Here is a 6,459-nt window from a genome sequence, read left to right on the forward strand (position 1 = left end):
TTCTCCCTTCTAGTTGTTTTGCCTCCAGCGCTGGTACCGGTCTCTGATCCAGCGCAGGCTGCTGTTTCTTCCTGTCCCATGGAGTCTGTCCAGCGTGCACGCTCACGGCTGTGTGCATTGACTTACACAATAGCTCTCCTCCTCTCCCCGCCGGTTTTCTTCACTGCGCATGCGCCCACATACATCATCCTGCATGTCCGCTTGAGAAGCTGGATTCTACAGCCGGGAGTGAGTGGTGGAGACACAGGTAAGTTTTTACCTATTTGGTAACTTTTTGTATTTTTAACAAAAAAATGTGTATGTATCTACTGCTTGCTAACGGTAGATATACGGAAAAAAAAGCCTTTAATGTCACTTTAAGCTTCCTAGTAGATGCATTCAAAACAGGCAGCTTAAAAAATTCTGTACTCAAAAACCAAGAAAAAAAATGACTGGAATTGGGCTTTAACCACCTCCTGTCCGCTGAGCTTTAAAACACAGCCAGACAGGAGTCTTCTGGATGCGGGTGGCCGTCTTTAGAAAAAATGTAATTGCTGAGCCTGATGAAGGGGATCCTGCGTGGCCCCGAAAGCGCTAGTGTTGGTGACATGACGTTCCAATAATTGACATTTTTGGACTACAACATTGTTGGTGTGCTGGTGACATCTATCCATTTTGTATTGACCGTATTGGCGCCATCCACGGTCACTGCGAGCACCCGCCCCACCATCCAATTTTGTTTTTTCCGGAAAGGAGTGCGATACGGTATCTTTTCCGTTTGTAACAATATCACAAATTCTCCACAAATGTGGCTTGTATGGGAGGGTTGTAAGAAAAAAGCCACTCCTCAAGAAAGGCCACATGCAGTCACGACGCACCTTAAAGGAGAGATGGATTCCCCCCTCCCCGCTCCGCCAGCGCTGACTGGCGGAACAGACGGGGAAGGGGGCGGGTACAGCTGGCTCTGCCTCTAGATAGGCAGAGCCAGCTGTCACTCACGCAGCTGGGCGGATCTCGACATCGATGTCGGGATCCGCTCCGACTGCGGCATCTCAGTATACCGTGAGCTGTAGCTCGCGGTATACTGAGCTTAGGGTGACGGGAGGACGCTAGTTTGTGTCCTCTCGTTACCCTAAGGAGAACTATGGGGAAAAGCCCTGACCCCATAGTTCTCCTTTAAAGATTCTGAGGCCAGATGGAAAAAGGTGTTATGGTCAGATAAGACTAAAATTGAATTGTCTGGCCTTAACACCAAACTATATATATCTGGTAGGAATCCAATATAGCTCCCCATCCAAATAACCCAATTCCTACAGTAAAGCATGGAGGTGGCAATATCCTGTTATGGAGGTGTTTCTCTGCAGCAGGGACTGGAGCACTTGTCAGGATAGAAGACAAAATGGATGGGGCAAAATACTGTCAAATTATTGAGGAAAATGTGATGCCCTCTGTCAGAAAGTCGTCAATTGGAAGAAGGTTTACCTTCCAACATGACAAATGACCCAAAGCACACAGCAAAAATGACCACATAGTGTGTGAAGGAGAAAAAGGTGAATGTCCTTGCATGGCCTAGTCAGAACCCGGACTTAAACCCCATTGAAAATCTGTAGAATGACTTGAAGACTGCAATCCACAAACGGTCACTATCAAATTTTACTGAACTTAAGCAGTTCTGCAAAGAAAAGTGGGCAAAAAATGCAAAGTCTAGATGTGCAAAGTTAGTATAGACATATCGCAACAGACTAAAGGCTGTAATTAAAGCAAAAGGTGGTTCAACAAAATACTGACACAAGGGGGTGATCATTTTTCTAACTCGGTAATTCTGTTTTTAAATTTTGTTTATTTTATTCTGCCATGTTGTTGTTATATCTTTCACTTGGATGTTATAGGTTGCGCTGAGTAAATACAGCTGGATAAAGCAAAACCTGTCTGTCTTAATTTCCGGCTGCAAAGCAACAAAATGTGATTATTTTAAAGGGGGTGATTCTTTTCACACGCACACATACATATATCTATCTATATATAGATATATAGATATATATATTAACATATAAATCATAGATCATAAAAATCATGAACATGCTGCATGTAGCAAGGTTGCTTGGGGACAGAGACTGATTACAGTAAAAACCCAAAGACAGTCACCTAATCTGGCATTTTTTTTCCTACACACTCATTACACTAGCAGACAACAATAAGGCAACAATTTAAATGGTAACAGTAATGTGGCCAATTATGTAATGTAGCTTTATAAGCAGACTTCTTATATGTATTATCTCAGTTTACATGTGTCTACCTGATATACCAATTTGATCATGAATATCTGTAATCATTAATTGGGTTATCTAAATTATTAATTGACTTTCTTTCCTCCATTTATGACTTCCCCCCCACCATAAAAGTAATTTATGTATAGCTTGGCAGGCTGGCATTACCCACATTGATCTGGCAAAAAGCAAACTCACAACTGGTACAACTGGTAGGATATACAAATAAAGGTGCAAAAAAATAATTTATAACTGGCAATTGCTACAGGTATAAAAAAAACAAACACAGGGGGGCAGGGTGTCTACAAGCCAGACTATACAGGGCAGAAATTATGTGCATGTGCTGCTAAACACTTGCAGCAAGTTACATTTTGTAGTTACATACAGGGTTGTGTCTCCAGCACTCTAATCTGTAGGTGCACATCGTTTAGTGCCCAAAGAAACAGTCATCTACTAGGGTTAACACAAACCACAACAACAACAACAACAAAAAGTCTTTCTTCTTTTACTAAGAAATAATGGTGGCCATACATTGTATGATTTTTGCTCGAAATTTTTCATTTCTGGCATGAACCCTCGTTCAATTATACCTAGACTATACCATCAAATATTGTCAAATGTCGATATCGGAAATCGTTCGTTAGCCATACCAACCAACCAATTTTTAATGAATGATAGAAATAATTTCCTTTTGGGCATGTGCTATTTTCTTGAATGTGCTGTTTTGATGAACAAAAACCCCACTGATTCATCCATTTGATTCGGTCAGTAAAACATTTTCCAACCAGACCGAACGAAAAATTTCAATCGCAATATCAAAAAACGAAAATCGTACCATCAGCTGTTTGGATTTCGTTTGAAAGACCATTCCTGGACGATTTCCGAACGACAATCGCAGTGTATGAGCACCTTAAGGTGAATATATTTCTATAGATGGGGAAAAAACCTTGGTCAATTACATTACAGCTGTATTAAAGCTGCATTTTGTCTTCTGCTTCTTGTAGGCACAAGCCCACAGGGCCTAATGGTAAATCCAGCCTCTGCTACAAAATCAGCAGACCATGAGTTATCAGCCATGACGTCTATACATGTTTTGGAGCACAGTTTACTGAAAAAGTGTTAAAATTTGGCCTGGCTGCCCCCACAGTAGAATTAAGTTAGTATAGAGAACAATGAGTAAGTTTATTGTTAAGCTTTAGTTTAGGGAATGCTTTAGGTTAGTGTTAAGGTGAGAGATTAGAGGTTTCAGTTAAAGTATCACTAGGTGATTGGACACTGGTCAGAGCTGTACGAACCCTCATATAACTCCTTCCACTCCCAGGAATCCACAGTTTGTTAGCAAAATAATAGCGGATACAGAGTGGAGGGTCATGTGTTCTGTACTGTACTCCAATAAAGAGCGTTTACTGGCAAATCAAAAATCTTATTTTCTTGTTTGTACAGTACAGAACACAAGCAGATTTAGAGATGACTGGGATGTCCAAAAGCAATAGAACTGAGGGGTGGGCAACCCAGCAAAACTGCCAACAGGCCCATAAACCAGAACAAAAGGGGAGCACCCCAAATCAGATAGCATTTTCATGTGCCCTTGAAGTGACTGACATTGATTGGGTGAGGAAAAATGCCAATTACCACACATAGTATGAACATAGCCTTAGCGTCCCTTCTGACCCTGGTCAAAAATCTTGCTTGTCTGAAAAATAATTACTGGTATATATGTAGTCCATAAAAATTTCAGCATTAAAAATGTCCTTATTTTTTAAACTCACGAGTTATAATCTTAAAGACAAAGTTATTTAATTGAATTGTAAGACCGCCGTCTACATGATTTACTGTTAGATCCCTTATGCTTATGAATTCACACAAGATTTCTCTGCTTTGTTCCCGTCAGAATAGAGTGCACTCTACGTTGTAATTATCCTTGTGCATGTTGGTTATCTGCACATTAGGAGAAGCCCTCAGGGGTTTTGTTATTTGTGAAGCACACAGATAGGCTCCTAGGATATGGCAAAGGCCAGAGAATAAGAGACTTCACACTTAGTTGCCTGAAAAAACCTTTTGGTAATTGAATTAATGACCTGCCACTTAATAAACTTATATTTGCAATTCACACCTGGCCTTTTTTAAGATTAGTGATTTCTATTTATGAGTTGACTTATTTCAATCATTTAAAATATGCTATATAATTTAGAAAGCACATAGAGACAAATACATGCATTAATTGGTTATTAGATTTATGGGAAACATTTCCTTGTGGAAAGTTAAGGGTGGTCTTAAAGTAGACCTATTATTAAAAAACACTGACATTATTACGTAGTATTAAACTCTCAAACTTTTTTTTACAATAATGAATCCAGATCAAACAAATATACATTAATTGTGACTTCTGTAGGTAATTGGTTGCACTGTCCATCTTGGATACTTTAACAGGGAGATCTCCTTGTCATATTTCCCAAATGTGTTCATGTCCATGCCTAGGTTATTCCACCGAGCTTTAGGTGCTTTAGCATACTGCATAATACAAAATAAATATTCCAGTGGGTCCCCAGCCAACTCAAGGACATCTCACCAATAGCTTAATGTAATTTAACACCAACCACAATGAATATACAAACCACTAACTTCCTGACATGATCAGAAGGACCTTAAAGCGGAAGTAAAGTGCTGTGTAAATGTGCAGTTTCTGCCCTAATATGCAAAATGCACAGCATACTTGCACATTAGGTCACACTTGCGTTACACATGTGCTCTTCTCCATTACTGTTGGATCAATTTTTGTTCCCCAGCTCTGTACGCCCCCGTTGCCATCTCCGCTGCTCTCACTTCTGGATTCCTGGAAGTCCTCGTTGGCCATTGAATGGCCACTAATGATATAACTCCACACGAATCACAACCTCTCCAGCACCCCGTCCATTCACTCCACCTTTAGAGATGATGTGAGTGGGCTAAGGGTGTACACTGCATGACTATGCACTGTACAATGTGCACAGAAAAAGAAGAATTTAGGACCAAGCACTTACATTAGGGAGCCGCTGACTCAATACTTTTGCACATGAAATAATGTAACCTGTCCAATAGCTCCAAAATTTTGTATGGACTGACCCTTCAAGTTAAAAAATGTGTAGTATGCTTAAGGGTACTGTTATAACTCCATTTATCCTATGGCACTTGTTCATCATGCTGCAGTAGCATTCACTGCACCCTCAAGTGTCATTAAGACATGCTACAGTGGCTTTTCAACCAATATTATTGCGTGACATTGTAGCGTGCCTAAAGCACTAAATAGCACTCCTTAAAGGAATTTGCAGTTTGATGAAACAGGACCCTTATGTCTACAAAAATGTAACACTGAATCAGGTAGTTAGACTAGTTCACATAACCCAGTAGTCAATGATAGCCTTTTGGCTAAGATCAAGTGTAGCATCTGTTCTTATCAGTTTCCAGGGAGGAACGACACCATTCTCACTTGGGAGATGGTGATCTAGTAATCCATAGTGTAATAGGTAGGTGCCGGAGGGGTTTACTTTCCTCCTGGGTTGATTCGGGTCCGGTTATGCTGGGTTTGTCCCCGGTTGTAGGCGGGAGCGCCTCTGGTGCCAAGGCCTTCTGGTAGGGATGGGGAGGTATTTGTCTGGACGGAAGGTTCGGGGAGCGCAGAAGCCCTCGGTACTGTGCCCTCTGGGAGTGGCGTCTCAGGGTGTGCCAGAAAATCACTTGGGTTTGGGACCCCACTTGATTCACCTGCACTAGGTCACGGCACTCAAGCTTATTTCTGCGCCACGCCTCTTGGGCAGGCTTTCTGGTTAGCCTGGGGCAATTTTTTTACCTGGCCGGATGGCCTGCCAGGTTTGTGCACTGACACTTATTTATTTACGCACTATTTTTATGCACGACTGCACTTTTTGACTTCACAGAATGACGGAGGGTGCGGGTACCTTTGGGGCCCGTTCCTGAAGTTGGGGAGGAGGATCTGTGACCTCTTTGGGCTTCCCTGCCTCCTCCCACTCGGGGGTCTCCCATCGGGGGAGCCCCCCCACCTAGTACTCGGTGGACCTGTTTCGGCAAGTCCCAGAGGAGAGGGGTCCGCCGGCCTTTGGGTAGGTGACCTAAGTCGTCCTTGCCCCTGTCAGGAGCCTTGCGTTCCGGAAATCGTGGCCCTTCCTCATCAAAGGAGGACCAAAGCACCCTCGTACACTTTTTTTTTTTTTTTTTT

Source organism: Nanorana parkeri, unplaced genomic scaffold, assembly GCF_000935625.1.
Source record: "Nanorana parkeri isolate BGI_ZX_2015 unplaced genomic scaffold, ASM93562v1 scaffold1173, whole genome shotgun sequence".
Lineage (NCBI taxonomy): Eukaryota > Metazoa > Chordata > Amphibia > Anura > Dicroglossidae > Nanorana > Nanorana parkeri.